This window comes from Eucalyptus grandis, chromosome 9 (assembly GCF_016545825.1).
Source record: "Eucalyptus grandis isolate ANBG69807.140 chromosome 9, ASM1654582v1, whole genome shotgun sequence".
Classification (NCBI taxonomy): Eukaryota; Viridiplantae; Streptophyta; class Magnoliopsida; order Myrtales; family Myrtaceae; genus Eucalyptus; species Eucalyptus grandis.
The window spans coordinates 43,859,836-43,880,015 of record NC_052620.1 but is presented as its reverse complement, the minus strand read 5'-3'; the positions used below and the strand labels follow the sequence as shown (position 1 = coordinate 43,880,015).

Sequence of the window (20,180 nt, the reverse complement as noted above, 5' to 3'; positions counted from 1 at the left end):
AACCTGAGTCTGTTTAACAGAAGACTTTAAAAAGAAAAGAGACTCTAACAATTAAATAAAGTTACGAGCAAAGTAAATGAGTTTAGGAAAGAGAATAAGAACACAAAGTTTATAGTGGTTCGGCTTAATCCAAGCCTACGTCCACTCTCCCGCACTGACAGCCCACGGCTGGATTTCACTATGAATTAAAAGAGTCATTACAGTATCACGTCCTTGATTCCATAGTTTAGAGACTCTGATACACTTCCTCTAGGTCTCACAAATGTATAAACTCTCTTTTGAGTACAAGTTTATGCTCAACAATTGAATTGGCAAAGAACAAGGAGCTTTAGGCTTTGAAATTTATCTAATGCGCACACACTCGAATAACTAGAGTGTCTTCCTTATATACTCCTCCATGCCTTCATAACCGTTGGCACTTTCCAAATGAGTTCTTCCAATCTACCTGTTAGACAAAACCAATTAGGGAGATCTCGAGTTATTTAAGGAATATGATGATAGCCCACCAATCCTGCTCACCTATACAATCGGGATCTAGGTTTCCATAAGTAGAACCTTCCAAGTGTGCTTCACCATTTAACGGATCCAAATTACCCAAATTAAAATCAAGGATAGTAGATTCCGATATGCTATCTCCAGCCGTGAGATCTTCTTTAGTTGATCGAATCAAATCCTTAAAGAAATACTTGAATCTGGATAAGACTTATTCGATGGTCTAGAAACTGTCAATGAGGGTAGACTTTGAATCTTGAGTTTAGCGGTCCAGTAGTCTTCAGACTTTGACAAAAGAGTCTGCAAGTCTTCAAACTAGACTGATGGAAACGTTTTGTCAGCTTCAAAACAAATACAGAAGTTTTCTCCAACAGAGCTCACCTCCATTTGGCCAGCCACGAGCTCGTTGACCTTAGTTGAGCTTTGGCTCGCGAGATTTGGCAAGCCACGAGCTCCCCGACCATGACAAAACTCGACTTCGCCCGAATTTGGGAAGCCGTGAGCTTGCTAACCACAACAGAGCTCAAGTCGGCAAGCTCAGGATGGTCACCACCAGCGGAGGAACAAGGGGGAAGAAGAAGCAAGAAAAGAGAAAAGAAAAAGAAAAGAAAGAAATAATAATAAATTCAAAATTTTAAAATAATTAAAAGTTTGATTTTTTTTTAAATATTTTTGATAGATAGATATCCATATACATATTGGAAAAGTACTTTTAGAGGAAGCTCGATGTTGTCTAAATCGAAATTCAATCAATATCGAAATAGAAATTCTAAATTATATAATGTAACTTTTAATTTGATAAATCACAATCAAGAAGTTACCCATTCTCACATCCTAGAAGATTTGTTATAAATAAATATTTTTTTCATGTTAATCATTAACTAATCAAACTTTTTCTTATCAAGAATTTTCAAAAGTATTTCAATTTAAGGTTTTTCACCTTTTTATTTTATTTACTAATTTTTTTATTTAGTTTACTTTTTTTAATTTAATGTGAAGTTTTTATTTAAGTAATATATATATATATATATATATATATTTTGTGTGTGTGTGTGTGTGTGTGTGTGTGTGTGTGTGTGTGTGTGTGTGTGTGTGTTTGAAGAGCTTAAAGTGTATTATATGGGTGGAAATGGGTTTTTTTTAGATTGAGTTAAATATTAATGTGTCTCGATAATATGGGTTGGGTCGGGTTGGGTATGGGTTATGTATGGATTGTCAAATTTACATTATATGAAAATAAATCAAAACGGGTTAAAGGGGTCAATATTGGTCAGATCATTTTTGACTCGACCCACCCATTTAACGGCCCTATTTGTGGTATAACCCTTTGATTTATGATGATGACAGACCCAACCTACTTGTCGAATGGATATTTAGAGACCACAGTAAGCATTCACCTGAAAGACTTCCCCACCTTCATCCGAACCCTAGACCCCCAAGACATCATGCTCAATTACACCATCCAAGAAGTCGGGAGATCTTCTAAGGCTTTCGCAGTCATCCTCAACACCTTCGACACCCTCGAGCATGACGTCTTAGAGTCTCTCTCCTCTATCTTTCCCTGCATCTACACCATTGGGCCGCTTCAGCTCCTTGCTAACCAAATCCAAGACGAAGCCCCGAGAATGATAGGGGGGAACTTATGGAGAGAGGATCCCGGGTGATTGCCATGGCTTGACTCAAAGGATCCCGGCTCGGTGGTGTATGTGAACTTGGCAAGTGTCACGGTCATGACGGCTGGCCAGGCGCCCGAGTTTGTGTGGGGACCGGGCGACGATGCCCCGAAGCCTTTCTTGTGGATCATAAGGTTGGACCTCGTGGCAGGTGAGTCGGTTGTGTTGCCGCTCGAGTTCATGGAAGAAATTGCGGCCGAGGGATGCTTTGGCAAGCTGGTCTTTGGCGGGAGGAGGTCTTGAAGCACCGGATGATCGGGGTTTCCCGACGCATAAAAGATGGAACTTGACACTCGAGAACCTTTGCGGTAGCATGCTAGTGATATGTTGGCCTTTCTTTGCAGAGCAGCAGACTAACTGCTGGTATAGTTGCATGGAATGGGGGATCATGATGGAGATCGACTGTCGCGACCTTCCCGAGGGTAAATTACTCAAAAAGGCTAATGGATTACTAAGTCCGAAGATTTGGCACAGACCCTCCCAAGTCCTACCAATCGCGACTTGATACTAAGAAATTAACTCATTTAAACATGCAATTATACTCAATTTGGAGCCGCCACTAATTAATTAGGGTTGGTTAGAAACCCGAGTAAAGTATGGGAGAATACTTTACTTTTGTGAACCAGAGATTCAATAGGTCCGGGACATGATCACGCTAGATTAATCTAATGCCCTTTCGGTACATTTTTATTTTAATTTCAAAAATATTTTTTGTAGGCAATATTGATTAATTTTAACCTAAGCTACTAACATGCAAATGGTGGTCATGCGGGTGCACAATCAATGAAATAAAATTCAATAAATCGAGGTGATAAATTGTAAGAAATTATAAACTACATCTTCATTAAGGCCCACTCTCTAAAGAAAAACTTACAAAAATGCTAATAAAAATGCACGCCCTAAACATGATTTCTAAATGACATGACACCTAGTTTTTCTTTTTCTTTTAAAAATGTCAATTATATGCAATCTTAATTTAAATTTGATATGCATGAGTTTTACTTTAATGACATGTGAGATGTAATTCATATGACATAATTTGAATCATTACAATATGTTTGCAATCTAATTTACATAATCCTAAATGTGCATGTGCTACATGGTATGGGATGGATGACATGGTAATTCTATATGCATGTTTTTTTTATGATTTTTTTATGATTTTTTTTAATACATATATGCAATCTACATTAAAACAATGATGACATGAAATGGGATTAATTATGAACTAACCTATTAACTAACAAAATAAATGACCTTTGTGTTTTCTTGTTTTTTAAAATGACTTAATAATTCTTATCAAGAAAAACAATATAATGATGCAATACTAATCTTTGGCTTTTTTTTAATTAAAAAAAAAAGAACTATACGATGGCAATATTAAAACATTAACCTATGACCCACTAATTAAAGTGCAACATGTGATGTGCACATCATGAAATCCATATAACCTAAATAACATTTTTTGTTCTTTTTTGTTTTTTTTATTAAAGGAAAATTATCCTAATTCTATATGAATCTTAAAAATTAAAATACATTGCTTTAAACATGAAATGTGTATGGACCTAAATACCTAAATCCTAGATATGACCTATGATGCATGATATGTGATGAGCAAATAATGATAACATACCAACATATATGTCCTATTGAAAATCCATCAATGTAAATCAATGACATATTATCTTAATATGAATCAATGATGCAAAGCAATTCATGAATTTGCCATGAAAAGTCAAAATAATCAAAAATATAACCCGACGTCTCGCGGCTCAATATTTTTTATTATTATGACTTAATATGACAAATTTACTAATTGGATAACGATAAAAATAAATCAGAATAAATCAAGTTAGAATAAAAAAAAAACAATGAGTCGAATACTCGAACTAAATTTAGCCTAAATTTTTTACCTATTCCAGAGTATGACTTTTTCGAGGGGTGGTGCCAACATGGTGGTGGTCTATGATGGTGGTTTAGTGATGGGTCGCCGTTCGGAACAGGGGGTGTCTGTCGGAGCTCCGGCAAAAGAGAAGGCAACGGTGGCTCTATTCGGACATGCAACAACGAGCGGAGGAGCAACAACGTCATGTACGGGGGGCGTCGGGCTGCGAGATCGGGTCCGGCTGCGGAGGGAACAACAGCGTCGGGTTACAGGCGATCGTGGAGGCTGCTAGCGTGGGTTGCAAAAGAGCACCGGGGAGAGCTCCGGAGGTACGGTGATGATCCGGCGGAGGTGACGTCTCACGGGTGTGTGGCGGCTCGGTGTTCGGTTCCGGCGTCATGGGTCGGCAAGCGAGTAGCAACGGCGACCGGGTAGAGAGGTGCTGGTGCACCGCGTCGGGCGAGTGGAGGCGGACAACCGGGTTCTGGACGCGAGTTGCGGGTTGTGGGCTTCGGGTTGCGGGTAATGTAGATTTGGTAGTAACAAAGGGCGTCGCGGGGCCGGGCGGGGGACCCGGAGGAGCGGCGGTGGTTGCGGAAAGTCGAGAGCGGGAGAGCCCGGCGTGCGGCGGAACGACGTGCTGATCTCGAAACAGATCGCGGGCGGAGCGAGGTGGCACCGATGTTCACGGACGAGCGTCGCGGGCGTGAAACGGCGGAGCCGGCCGTCACGAGTGGGCGAGAGCGGCGAATCGGAGCCGGCGGGGAGGAAGGTAGAGGTAGAAACGGCGAGAGGGAAGAAGGTGATGAACAGAAATGTCCAATCACCTTTCTCCCTTTTGCTTTCTTTTTACTTTTCCCCCTTTCTTTGAGAAAATATTAGGTACCCTAACAGTGCCACGTCATCCGTGCTCTGAACCATTCACGCGTCGACACCTGTCCTTGGGGCCCGCCACGTCTGCTCTCTCTTCTCTCCATCTTCTGCGCTTCTTTCTCTCTCCTCTCTCTTTTCATTCTCTCCCGAATAACTCGGCTGGTGGCTCGGCTCGGCTGGATTGGCAAAAGAAAGGACGACTCCCGCTTAAAATTTCTCTCTCTTCACTTAAATATTTTGGATTTTCTCTCTCTCTCTCTCCTCGTGGAAGAGCAGACAGAGAACGAGCTGCACTTCCTTTGTTTCGTTCTCGCGCATCCGCCTCTACCCTCTCGTCTAATCTTCCGTCGACGACTTGCTTTCCGCTTTGCTCGGAGCTGGTCCATCCTGGTCGGTCGTCCATCATCATCTTCACTCCGCTAATTCGAAGCTCGTAGAAATCGGAGACGCCGGCGATTTGGTGATGAACACTTGAAGGGAAGGAGCTTCGATCGGAGATGGCGGCCAATCATCGTAACAAGGCGGCGGCGGCGTCGGCGGAATGGGGAGTCGGTGGTCGTGGAGGGCGGCATGGAGTGCGGCCGACCGGGAGCTTCCAGTGAGTACAGATCGCCAAATGGGTCCACCGTTTCTCACGGTCCATACGGTTTCTCCTTCGTTTCTCGTGGTTTTCTCCCTCCCGTGTCGTTGAGTGCGGTTTTTGCCCTTGCTGCGGTGGCTCGAGGATTTTGGGGTCGGCCGGGTGGAGATGCCGTGCTTCGGGGTTTGTCTTTTCGGGCTTTGTCGTGCATTGTGACGTTCACGATTGGAATTGCTGATTTGCGTTTAGTCTTTAGTAGTTCCAATCCGCCACTTCGTTGCATGCATCGGCTTGCGCTGATAATTTTTTCCATTTCGGGTTGTTTCTTTTTTAAGGTCTCTTCGACTTGGATCACGAGCTTTGACCGTGGATGACTATCAAGGTTGATGTGCAATTCCCTATTTTGAGAGTCTCGGCGCTCGGCTTTTGTTGATTCGCTTGTCACTAAGGCTGCGTTTGGTTGCAAGTTGTTTCTGTTCCCGGGAACAAATTTTTTTTTTTTTGTTCCCTGGGAACAAAAAGGAATAGAAACGCGTTTGCGTGCGTTTTGTTCTAAAATTGTTTTTTTGTTCCCGAAACACATTTGGAACAAAAACAAGAAACAAAAAAAGTTGTTTCTTGTTTCTCAAACAAAATTGAGAAACACTTTTTTATTTTCTTCTTCTTTTCTTCTTCTTTTTTCTTTCTTTTTCTTTCGCCGGTCGCCGGCCTCAACCATGGTCGGCGACCGGCCGACGAGGGCCGGCGGCCTCGCCTAGCCACGGTGAGGCTCGCCGGCCCCGAGGCCGAGCCTCGCCGTAGGCCGGAGAGGGTCGGCCTCGCCTTGGCCGGGCGAGCTCGAGCTCGCATAGCCAAGGTGAGGCCGCCGGCCAAAAGAAGAAAAAGAAAAAGAAAAAAAAAAAAAGAAAAAAGAAAAAGAAAAAAGAAAAAAGAAAAAAAGAAAAAAAAAAAGAAAAATAAATAAGAAAAATAAGAAAGAAAATAGAAAAAATAAAATAAAAATATTAAAACATAAAAGAAATAAAAAAATTATACAAATTTACCAAACTTGTTTCTGTTTATTTTTTATTCCCGAACAAGTTTACTAAATGCGTTTTTTTTGTTCCAAAATTGTTCCCCTAACATAAATACTTTTTTTTTTATTTCTGTTTCTGGAACAATTTTTAAACAGAAACGTTACCAAACGCACCATAATTGGCACTCGACCGATGTAGTTTCATTATGTGCATATATCTGATTGAAAGAACTAGAGAAATTTCGAATGTTTGATCCGTATTGAGGGGAACTTTTGCGTACTCATTCTATCAACTGTTAATACATGGACTTATTTTTTCATATGTGCGTATTTAACTACACGACCTCAGAGGAACCATGTGGAAGCTATGGTCGATGCTAAAGTTCCGACTTGAGCCGTTTCTGCGCGTGTGTCTTCCCTTTTCCTTTTATTCTTCTTTTGAATGTACCGGTTGGATTTCTCTGCTAGTTTTCAGCTACTTTGATCAAGTCTCTTTTCTGAAGGGTTTATGATCGGTTCGATGCAAATGACTTTGCAGGATGGGCCACTAGTTTGTCTACTTATGAAAGCGTTGTGGATTCAAATATTCCTTTCTTTAATGTTGTTATTGAGATGACTGATGTTGGTCACGGTATGTTGTTACTCGTTACGCTATTCTTGCCTCTAGGCGTTTCTCTATTTTTCTTTCAGGTCGTTTGCGAAAAACCATTCTCACCAACTTAGGGCTTTGCTTATTCCCTTTGGCAGAAACTCGGTCATGTAAGAAAGCCCAGATTATGAGGCTTGAAATTCTAATCATGTATTGCACCAAAAGCGAGCACATGCAAGATATCATGGGATTGCTCTTTAAATACATTGACATCTTACACCGGTCCGGCATTTGCGAGTGGATTTATGACGAGGTATGGATCCAAAATACCTATTTAGGACTATGAGTTGCAAATATGATAAGTTCGATACTACTTGCAGCTCATCACCGTGCAAGAGGACAACCGGATGCTCTCTAGACTCTCTGATGGTTGCCTTGCAATGCCTTTACCTGCATTTTGTTTGTGGAATCACTTAGTCAAGAATGAGAGAAGCGATTATTGGGCCAAATTTTGGACTTTAAAAAATTTGTGTTAGGAGTAAGAAGGGTAAATTAGTCTTTACCACTTTTAAGGTTTATTTTTTATGTATATATATGAAACTTTATTGAATAATACGGAGTAAGTTTTCCTCACATGGTATCAGAGCCTAGGGTTAAGGCTTAACCCTAGACGACGGAGCAGCCGCTCGCCGCCGTCGATTCGTCGGACCGCCATCGACTCGCCGAAATAGTTGGATGTCACTGCCGCTCACCGGAATAGGGCTTCTCTCTCGTGCGGCTCACTCGCGAGGCTCACTCGCGGTGCTCGCGTAGCTCGCACGGCTCACTCGGCTCGCGCCGCTCACGCTGCTCGCACAGCTTGATTGTGCTGCTTGCGCGGCATGCTCGCGCTCGCCCGTCTTCAGCGGGCTCGTGCTTGTGCGATTTGCTGTGCCTTGCGGAGTGGTAGTGCTGGTCATTGGTGGAGGAGCAAGGGAACACGCACTTAGCTGTGCCGCTTCTTGTATGTGAGGTCGGTGAAGGAGAGGGAAAGCCCTAGAGAGAGAAAGGGTAATAGAGAGCAGTAGCGACAGAGTGTAGTAGCACTCATCGGGATGAGTTTGTGGGTTAGAATTTGCTTTAAAGTTGCTGATTTGGCTGATTAATTTGTTTGAGACTTATGATGAAGCAAGTTGCTACTTGGGTATAGTGCAATTATTTATTTGATGATTTGAAAGTTGTGTGGGAGCTTCTATCATTTTATTTGGTAGTAGTAATATTGGGTTATTGAATTATTGAGGCTGAGTTGTTTGATGGAAGCTAAGGTCGAGTTTGCTTATTTTTGTTTGGAAAATGGGCGATCAAGAAGAGTGCAATTGAAGTAGATAATGAGAAGAATAATACTTTGTGATGACGAGGTGATTTCCTCTTCATCTAATCGAATTACTAATAAGAAGCTCGCAGGTAGTGCTAACTTCCACCAGTGGAAGAAAATTGTGAAGCTTACTTTGACAAGCATGAATCAACATAGACACTTAACTGAGTTTAAGCCCAGAGATGATGTTGTTGGAGAAATCTTCTTGAAGTCTTTTGAAGTTGACAAAACGTTTCCATCAGTCTAGTCTGAAGGCTTGCGGACTCTGCTCTTTAAAGTCGAAGACCTCCGGGCAGCCGACTCAAGACTCAAAGTCTATCCTCATTGACAGCTCTCTAATCCGTTGAAGAAAGGTTATCCGAACTGGATGTTTCGTTAAGGATTTAACCTTATCAACGGAGAAGATCTCGTGGCTGGAAAAGACATAACGGAGTCCTTTGATTGATCGAAGATTGACTCGATAATTGAAGATTCGGTGATTGCCTAAATATTATTGGAAGGTTCTACTTATGGAAACCGAGATCCTGATTGTATGGGCAAACAGGATTGATGGGCTATCAACACGTTCCTTTAATAGCTCGAACAATCTTCCTAATTGATTCCGTCCAACGGGTATATTGGAGGAATTCCTTTTGTAAGTGCCAACGGGTATGATGGCATAAAGGAGTATATAAGGAAGACGGTCTTAGTTGTTCAAGGGGTGCGCGATAGAAGAATTCCAAAGTCTGAAGCTCTTTTTTGTTTAGACAATTACTGCGAGTGAATACTTGTATACAAAAGAGAGTCTATATTTGTGAGAAATCTTGAGGAGGTGTGGTAGAACATCTACACTTTGTGGAATCAAGGCAAAGCTATGCTGTAACTTCTCTTTTGTTCATAGTGGAATCTAGCCAATAGGCTGTCGGTGAAGAAGAGTGGACGTAGGCTTGATATAAGCCGAACCACTATAAACCGCGTGTTCAATTTTCTCTTCTCTCGCCTTACTTTGATTATCGTTTGTCTCAAATCCATCAACCTGTCTAGTATTGTGCAATTACTGAAGAAAAATCTTTTATATACCTATTCACCCCCCTCTAGGTACTTATACTAGCAATATCAGATGTAACTTGGGATTGTGTTGATGCACGTATTCTTGGTCAAATGCTGAATTCTATGGAGAGTAATATAGTTGACATGGTAACTCATATTGATACAGTCAGAGAACTATGGGAGTATTTGAATATGTTGTATTCTGGCCAAGGTAATTTGTCACGGATTTATGAGCTATCGCAAGAGTTTTATCGATTTGAAAGAAATGGACACTCTATTACTCAGTGCTTTGCAGACTTTAAGAGATTGTATGAGGAGTTGACTGTTGTTCTCCCTATTTCAGCTGATGTTCAACAAATGCAACGTCAAAGGGAACAATTGGCTGTAATGGGATTCTTAGGATGTCTTGGTTCTGAGTATGAAAATGTTAGGTCTCAGATTCTTGGAGGAGAGAATATAGCGTCACTCACTGATACATTTGCTCGAGTTCTTCAAGTATCTCATGAGTCCTCTCAGGATACTACATCTATGGTGGGGAGTTCAGCCCTTGTGTCTCAGGCTCGAACTGGTAGTGGTAATAGGAGTGATGGAGGAATCCGTGGCGGATATAGTGGGCGTGGTGTCCGAGGAGGAGGCCGAGGCATTGGAATAGGGAGAGGTCAAGGTAATCAGCATCCTTATGGACAATTCCATACATCTACTGATAATTCGGGAACTACACGAGTTTGTCATTATTGTGGCAAACCTGGTCATATTCAAAAATTTTGCTACAAGCTACATGGGAGACTAGGGCAGCAGCACCAGTTTGCTAATACGGCGTCTAATATTGACTCTACTCCACAGTCATCTGAAGACAAGGTGGTGGTTATGTCTAGTGAGGAATATGCTCGGTACACACAGTCTCAAATCTCACACTGTTTCTTCCACTCGCTACTTTGGCACGCATGGTAATGCTACCGCATGCCTTTCGGCTACTTCTCATCCTTGGATCATTGATTCAGGGCTTCGATCACATGTCGTCTTTCAGTATATTTTCCTCTTTTTCTCCATCTTCATCCATAGTTACTCTAGCCAATGGGTCACCTACACATGTTAGGGGAATTGGCACAGTTAACCCAACTCCTTCATTACCTTTGTCCTCAGTGCTTTATCTTCCACAATTTCCATTTAATCTCATGTTTGTTTGTAAGTTAACCAAAAACTTTCAATGTTCAGTAACTTTTTATCCTGATTCTTGTGTCTTCCAGGATCTGGTTACGAAGAAGACGATTGGTAGAGGACGTGAGGAAGGGGGGCTATATGTACTTGAAGATGCTTCTTCAGTTGCTTGCACAAGTGTTGCGTCCCCACATCAAATCCATTGTCGTCTTGGTCATCCTTCTCTACGTAGTCTTCAAAAGTTGGATTCTAGTTTTCAATCTCTTTCTAGTCTAGAGTGCGAGTCATGCCAACTTGGCAAATTACATCGTGTTAGTTATACACCTCGAGTCATTAAATGATCAGCATCTCCTTTTTTATTAGTTCATTCAGATATTTGGGGTCCATGTCATGTAGTTTCTAATTTGGGTTTCAGATATTTTGTTACTTTTGTCGATGACTATTCCAGAGTTACTTGGTTATACTTAATGAAAGATCGTTCAGAATTATTTTCTATTTTTCGTGCATTTATATCTGAAATTTATACTCAATTTGGCATGCGTGTTAAAGTTCTGCGTTCTGATAATGCTAAGGAGTATTTTTCCACATCTTTTTCTGATTTTATGACTCAACATGGTATGATCCATGAATCTTCCTATCCTGATACTCCACAACAGAATGGTGTTGCTGAACGGAAGAATAGGCATTTATTGGAAGTTACTAGATCCATGTTATTTGAGATGAAGGTACCGAAAACCTTTTGGTGTGATGCTGTTCTAACTGCATGTTATCTCATTAATCGCATGCCTTCTTCTATTCTGCAAGGTGGTATTCCTTTTTCCACCTTGTTTCCTAGTGAACCACTATTTGTCCTACCACCCCGTATCTTTGGTTGTGTCTGTTTTGTTCGTGATCATCGACCCGAAGTATCAAAACTTGATCCCAAGGCACTCAAGTGTATGTTTATGGGTTATTCCTGTACTCAAAAGGGATATCGCTGTTATTCTCCATTACTGAGAAAATATTTTGTAACAGCTGATGTTTCATTTTTTGAATCCACTCCTTATCATAATGTTCCAATTGATGTGGCTGAATTGGATGAAGACTTGTATGTGACCACCATTCGGTCTACTATTCCAAATGTTTCACCAGTATCTACAGAGAAACCACCTCCTCTCCAGGTTTATACTCGACGTCATTGTGCTGCTACTACTGCTCCCCATGCTCCTCATGTCACTACTACGTCGTCTTCTGCTCCAGATCTGCCATTAGTTGTCCCTCCTCTTGTATCTGATCTTGATATTCCTATTGCTCATCGCAAAGGTACACGTACTTGTACTCAACATTCTATTGCAAATTTTATTTCTCACTCTTCTGTGTCTCCTACTTTTCGAGCCTTTTTAACTACTGTTGAACAAATCCTATCCCCAAGTCTGTCGCCGAGGCGTTACAAAGTTCTGGCTGGAGGACAGCAATGGAAGAAGAATTACGGGCTCTCGAGATTAATCAAACTTTGGACTTAGTACCACTTCCTCTAGGCAAAACTGCTATTGGTTGTCGATGGGTGTATGCTGTAAAAGTTAACCCCGATGGTTCTCTTGCTCGTTTAAAAGCAAGACTTGTTGCAAAAGGGTATGCTCAGGTGTATGGGGTTGACTATCTAGACACATTTTCTCCTGTTGCCAAAGACACATTTTCTCCTATTGCCAAACTTACTTCTGTTCGTATTTTGATCTCTCTTGCTGCAACATATAATTGGCCTTTATTTCAACTTGATGTTAAGAATGCTTTCTTGCATGGCACTCTTCATGAGGAAGTTTATATGGAGCAACCTCCAGGGTTTGTTGCTCAGGGGGAGTCTGGACTAGTTTGCAAATTAAAAAAGTCTTTATATGGTTTGAAACAATCTCCACGATCGTGGTTTGGAAGATTTTTTGAGTTTGTACTGTCTTTTGGGCTATCAAGATGTGGAAATGATCATTCTTTCTTTTATAAACAATCAGGGGGAGGCAAACTATTCTTGATTTTGTATGTTGATGATATTATCATCACGAGAGATGACTTGGTTGGTATAGCTGAGCTAAAAACCTATCTTCAGCAATAGTTTCAAACTAAGGACTTGGGAAAATTGAAATATTTCCTAGGAATCGAAGTGGCGCAATCACAAAAAGGTGTTGTTCTGTCATAGCGAAAATATGTCTTGGATTTGCTCACTGAGACAGGTATGTTGGGATCAAAGCCTCTTGATTCACCCATGGAACAAGGGGTTAAATTAGTTGCTAATGGAGGAGAAATTCTTAATAATCCCGAGAGATATAGAAGACTGGTAGGTAAGCTGAATTATCTTACATTACTTGACCAAACATTGCTTTTCCTGTAAGTGTAGTAAGCTAGTTTTTGTCTTCCCCTCGTACATCTCACTGGGATGCAGTTATTCGGATATTAAGGTATTTGAAGAAAGCTCCGGGAAAAGGAATTGTCTACCAAAACCATGGTCATATTAGAGTTGAAGGTTTTTCTGATGCTGATTGGGCTAGGTCTCCAGATGATAGAAGAGTAAGAAACAAAGTGTTGTTGCCCGCTCTAGTGCTGAGTCAGAATATAGAGCCATGGCACAAGTGACGTGTGAATTAGTGTGGATTCGACAATTATTGACTGAGTTAGGCTTTAAAGATTTAGTACCCATGACTCTGTGGTGCGATAATAAAGCTACAGTGCATATAGCTCCCAACCCGATGTTTCATGAGAGAACAAAACACATTGAGGTTGATTGTCATTTTATCCGAGAGAAGTTGCAAAGTGGAGTAATTCTTCCTAATCATATTCGAACCAGCGAACAACTTGCAGACATCTTTACTAAGTCCTTGGGTAATGGGAGGATAGAACATATTTGTAACAAGTTGGGCATGATTAATATTTATGCTCCAGCTTGAGGGGGAGTGTTAGGAGTAAGAAGGGTAAATTAGTCTTGACCACTTTTAAGGTTTATTTTTTTATGTATATATATTAAACTTTATTGAATAATACCGAGTAAGTTTTCCTCACAGTTGTAATCGGCAAGAGTTGACCCTTCTTCATCTCATACCATTCTTTTAGTGTATTAGGACTCGATGAGCATCTTCGTGAAAATAACTAAAAAAGACAGCTGAGTATTTGGAGTGCAGGTTCAATATGTGTCCGATTTCCTATAAGTTAAGAAATAAGTTGCACAGTTCTCTATTATACTTGTGTCAATTTCCTATATGCGGCCTCATTTTGTCATGCATGATTGCCATCAGACTAGTTTCATTTTCTATCAATAACTGCTGATTCCTGGTTAGTTTTAGCACATTCATCAACTGAGGTAAGAGTGGAATGATATACAATGCCTGCATCAACCTATAGATTTTTTGCTTGTGGCTATTGGTTAGTCATTTGTTTTTTCTGTCCCATGCCAGCATATAGATACTTTATCTTGAGACAGAAGGCCCCGGCCCACTACCCATCCAAGGTTTCTTGAATGTGTTATGAATTATTTTGACTATCTTATTTGTCTGCCTGGGTGAAAGAATCAGCTTCTTTTATGTAGAGAGTTCTGGCCATAGGAAAAAAATACACACACATATATGTACATTTATTTTGTGTGTGTATTTACATACATATACAAATTGGGCATTGATTCGATGCAGAAATATTTCCTTTTTCACATCCTTATTCCTCCAGTAAGTGGGGTTCTCCATTTACAACATGCTCACTCTTTTTCTGATTTTCTTAAGCTGGAAGTCAGTGGCTATTATCACAAGTTGCGGGTATTATTGGATACCATCCTGAAAGCAATGGCAGATTTTGTAGTGAAGCTAGAAAGATTTTCTGTGATCAAGGTAATCATGAAATTTATGCTGCAGAAAGAAGCTTATATCAGTTCCTGTGTATCAATAATCTTTCATACGCTTGGTTGAGGAAAGCTAGATAAGTGCAGGCAGAAGCAGCAACTACTTTTTACATTTTTTGAGTTTTTTTATATGATCTACCAAAACATTTGCATTAGTTCCTGTAAGGACTACAAATAATTTTTTTTTTTTGAGGGGGAGGGGGGCGCGGCGTCGGGACTGCAGAACAATAGGAGAAGCATCCTGTTATGTGGGTTTTTTATTGGTGGAAATTGTGGATACTTTTGCTAATTGATCTAAAAGCTCAAGCTATTACGTGAAGGAGTATTTTACTGTTTAAATGTTTAAACAACCCCACATGCATAGGCTAAACTTTGACCTAAGACGAGGCGTGAAAATTGACTATGATCGGGGGCTCACGAAAGGTTTGTCGGGACCTATTATAATACCAGGACCATGTAAGTTCAAGCTATTAGATGGAGACATAACTTAAAATTATAAAATTCTAACAAGTTTAATGTATTGAAATACTAAGAAATGTTGATATTATCTTTGCCTTATTCATACTGTCAAAGTGCCATAAACTTGACAATCCATGTTCTCTTCGAGATCAGATAGCTTGAAGAAGATCACTTAATTGTGAACTCTGGTCAACTTTTCTCAAGAAGCTTCCACGACATTAGGCAGAAATGCCAATCATTTTGCAGAGTAATGTTTTTATCTGGTCATATTCGATATCTAATCAGGAAATCTCTTCGTACATGACTAAGTCGTGAAATTGCAAAGGGTCCAAACACACTTTGGTGATTCAAGCAATAACTCTTAAAAAGAACCGCCACTAGAGCAGTAGCTTCCAGATTGGTTCTGTTATGCTTTGACATAAAATACGTCATAAAGTAATCTTATACGTCAAGTTTCCTGAGCTATGTGCTGGCTGCACCAATTACTATTAAGACTCATCTTTTATTGTCTTCCAAGAGAAGTTGACAAAAAGTTATCAGAATTTCAAGTTTGATGAGCCAAGATATCATGCCTCATATTATCGCTCTTTAATATTAAATGGCCATTCATGGCCTTGGGAGGAAGATTTAGAAATACTTGAGACTCTTCAGCCTGAAGACCTTTCTCGGTTTGCACCTACAATACTCTCGAGAGCATTCTTAGAGTGTTAGTGATTTTAGAAGTTATCCTTTCTTTTTTTAAGTTAACTCTCTCATATTTGAATCTTGATCTACTTTTATTTTGTCATCACTTACTAGGGAATATAGAGCGTGATGAAGCAGAGTCAATTGTTCATCATGTCGAAGATGTTTTCTTTAATGGTTCTCATCCTATATGCAAGTGTCACGGGCCTAGAAATGGGCAACCCGAGAGGTTCCCCAAGGTCGACCCCAACTCGCCCGTGGACTTCCTGCTGTCAATCGGATTCCCACCGAGTCTTCTCCCCGAACATTGCAAGGGCAAGAACCACCGTCATTAAGTCATACTACGGGAGTCTGTTCCCTTTTATTTATGTCGGTAGTTGGTAGATGACACTTATGTCGGTAGTTGAGGCGGTGCGATCTCGTCCGCCGATAGAATTCTAGATCGATGGTTGTAATCCGAGGCCCTCAACTATAAAAGGGGTGTCCTCCTTCATTTGTAAACATCCACTACTTCCGCAATACAAAGCAAGTCTTCTTTCCAGAGCTCTTCTCTCTAGATACTTTCTCTCTCTACGATCCGGGTAAGGCGAGTGAGTGAGCGTTCGACGGTGCAAGGCTTGGCTTAGGCGCTTTGGCGATCCATCCCGATCCTAAAGTGCCCGAGTCGCCGCGCGGTCACGATCCCAATCGATCGGCCCGTGACAAGTGGTATCAGAGCTAAAGAGAGATCCGTTCAAGAGATTGAAGAGCGCCAACTGTTTGAAAGAATGTCGAGCCATGATGCGGCTATAGTTGGAGAGACTGTGCCTGGCATAGACACGCGCAGCAAGACAAAGAAAAGAGATCACTCGGTGGATGCTGCGGCTACGTTCGATGAGAAGATCGGGAAGGTTCGGAGTGCTGTGCTCGAACTCATGGAAGGTCTTGACGACGTGCGGGACCGGATCATGGAGGTTGAGGGCTCGCTCCGTGAAGACTTCACGACCGGCATCAACCAAGCCACGGCTCCACTATTCGACAAGGACGAAGCTCTCGAAGCATCGATCGATGGTTTGAACGAGCGCGTCCAAATAATCGAGGAGGTAAGCCCGTGTAGGGAAGAGGTCGAAGCCATGAAGGCGGAGATCCGAGAGCTCAAGACCGAGCTCGCCCTATGCAAACTTAGCATCACGAATGGTGCGGTGCCTGCTCAAGCGGTGACCAAGATTGAGGTCCCGAAGCCAAAGGAGTTCAAAGGCAACCGGTCCGCCCAAGACGTGGACAACTTCGTGTGGAGCATGGAGCAGTACTTCGGCGCCGTCAACATAAACGACGAGTCGATCAAGGTACGAACCGCTTCCATGTTCTTGTCTGATACGGCGATGCTGTGGTGGCGTAATAGGTGCGATGAGATTCGACGAGGCGCTGATCCCGTGTGCACATGGGACGACTTCGTGCGAGAGTTCCGAGACTACTTCTTCCCCGAGTTTGCTCAACAAGAAGCCCGGAGCAAGCTCCATCGCCTCGAGCAAAGAGGTACGATCCGAGAGTACGTGAAGGAGTTCACGGAGCTCAAACTCCAGATTCGCAACCTGAGCGAAGAGGAGGCTTTCGGAGCGTTCATGGATGGACTCAAGCCATGGGCACAACTTGAGCTGAAACGGCGGGACGTGAGTAGTCTTGCGCGTGCACCGAGCATGGCCGAGTCACTCGTCGACCTCACCAGAGTTGAACCGAAACAACCGAGCAAGAGACTGGAGGTCGGATCGACCCGAAGACGACACGAGAGGCACTCCCCGAGGCGCGCCCGATCAAAACATCCGAGCCAAACCGTGGGGAGAAGGGACCTCTAAGCCGTCCTTCCAAAGAGGTCGACCACCGATCGACTACGCGAGTAAGTTCGATCAACCTCCGCCCTCTCCTTGCTTTATTTGCAAAGGTCCGCACTGGACCCAAAAGTGCCCACAAAGGGGCCGTATCAACGCCCTCCTTGCCATCGAGGAAGAGAAGGAGGAGCCCAAAGAAGACAAGCGGCAGATCCGGATTGGGGCTGTGAAGAGGATCAACTCGTTCCAAGCCCGATCGCCGACCAAAGAAGAAGGAATCACTTCAAACACCGACATGTTCTTCGTGGAGGTCGAAGTGGGCGGCCGAACGCTTTACGCTTTGGTCGACACCGGCGCATCCAACATGTTCATGTCGACCGAGGTCGCAAAGGTCTTGGGTCTACACGTGGAGCCATCCGGGAAGTCATACAAGACCATCAACTCGGGTGACTTCCATGGCGTTGGAGCAACACCCGACGTGGACGTCAAGATTGACGGATGGAAGGGACGAATGTCATTCGAGGTAATCCCTCTTGACGATTATGATCTCATACTTGGAATGCAATTCTTCGAAAGTGTGGGAGCCATGATCGACATGAGGACGAAGTGTATGATGATCCTCGACAAAAAGTGCCCGTCGATGATCCCCATGATCAAAGGGGTGGTCGACACCAAGACCATCGCGTCAATCCGATGCCTCGACAAGAGCTTGAAGGCCGTCATGCGCATCAACAAGCTGTCCGAGGTGAAGCCGCCACGACCAAGTTGGATCCGACTCCAACACACGCCATGCCTATCCAAGCACTCTTCCCGAGGTTGAGTGTGCACCGCGTGCTGTCCAAGCCAAAGACCACGCCACGCGCATCCGACTTCATCATCGAAGGATGTGGTCCTTCGTTCATGAGCGTCCGAGCGAAGAGAAACAAGCACAAGAAAGATCGTGCCAAAGCCCGCAAGGCTGCTCGCCGAGCTGAGAGCGACGAGGACGTCGCTCGAATGAGTGGGGGAGAATGTCACGGGCCTAGAAATGGGCAACCCGAGAGGTTCCCCAAGGTCGACCCCAACTCGCCCGTGGACTTCCTGCTGTCAATCGGATTCCCACCGAGTCTTCTCCCCGAACATTACAAGGGCAAGAACCACCATCATTAAGTCATACTACGGGAGTCTGTTCCCTTTTATTTATGTCGGTAGTTGGTAGACGACACTTATGTCGGTAGTTGAGGCGGTGCGATCTCGTCCGCCGATAGAATTCTAGATCGATGGTTGTAATCCGAGGCCCTCAACTATAAAAGGGGTGTCCTCCTTCATTTGTAAACATCCACTACTTCCGCAATACAAAGCAAGTCTTCTATCCAGAGCTCTTCTCTCTAGATACTTTCTCTCTCTACGATCCGGGTAAGGCGAGCGAGTGAGCGTTCGACGGTGCGAGGCTTGGCTTAGGCGCTTTGGCGATCCATCCCGATCCTAAAGTGCCCGAGTTGCCGCGCGGTCACGATCCCAATCGATCGGCCCGTGACACAAGCCTGTGCTCCAATCTAGCTCATGACAAGCAGACTCGTCACACTTGACGAGGGTGTAAATTACGTCTACTCAACTGAAGGCCTAAACCCAAATGATGAGAATTCTGCATTGCTTCACTATATTCAGGTACTTTTACTCAACAATATTAATGAAAAGAACAAATTTCTGTCCGCATAACTTTGTCATGAAATCTTCTGGCCTGTCTTTTGCCTAAATAGACATTCAAGATGACTCCCGACTGCAATGAACTTAATTGGCCTAGGCCACCTTTGGTGACACATTGCGCATGGTTTACTCCCTTGGGGATAGGTTCAACAATTAGAATTGTGCATGGTTTACCCCCTTGGGATGGTTGATTTCTGACACACTTATTCACTTTCAGAAAGTATATGTTTGTACATTAGCAAAGACAAAAAGTTCATCAGATTACAAGCATTAAAAATCATGGAGTAACTCATTTTGGTAGGTCTACTTAGTCTTTTTCTGTATGTATTTGATTACAATCCCCATGGATAATTGCATATCCATCAAGATGACATTACTTTGAACATACAACTTCAGCTTTTGGCTTTTATTGCAAGGCATGAAGCCTTCCACCAGCTCAGAACAGTTAATCTTAACAGGGTCCAAGGTACATCGACACACGAGTCTTGAGCTTTCTTGAGTCTTTCGAAAGTAAACTCCTTAAGATGAGTGAGGTTGATTTCAAGGTGATTTGTTTCTCCCGTGTTCCATCATGAAAATCATGTCAGCTTGTCAAATAATCTTTAAACCATTACATCGAACCTGTGGAATTTCTGCCTTTGACAAAGCCATTTAAACACACTAATTGAATCAAAGATGGAGACGGACAATAATTTGTGGGAAGAATCTGAGCGTCACTAGGAAGAGATAACTGATAGAACTTTCCTCTATTTGATCGAATAGAAACTAAGGTACAAGATATTGCTTCTCTCTCTCTCTCTCTCTCTCTCTCTCTCTCTCTCTCTATTGCAGACATCAAATCCTAGTCTTCTCAGTAGTGACTGAGCAAATCGACACTATTTTTCATCTACTATTTGTTTTGCCTACATTCATCTTCTGCTTGATCTCTTTTTATGGAACTAAAGTTACCTGTATACAATTGGCAGTATGCCCTTTGCCTCCTCTCAGCTGAAACTGCCTAATTTATCTTCATAAAGCCGGACATGCAAAGCAACTCACGAAAATTGAC

The 20,180-nt window shown here is 42.6% G+C and overlaps 1 pseudogene; it reads left to right on the top strand.

Annotated features, from left to right (window-relative positions):
• The window catches only part of LOC108956585, a 28,979-nt pseudogene that overhangs the window by 1,787 nt on the left and 7,012 nt on the right, over positions 1-20,180 (top strand).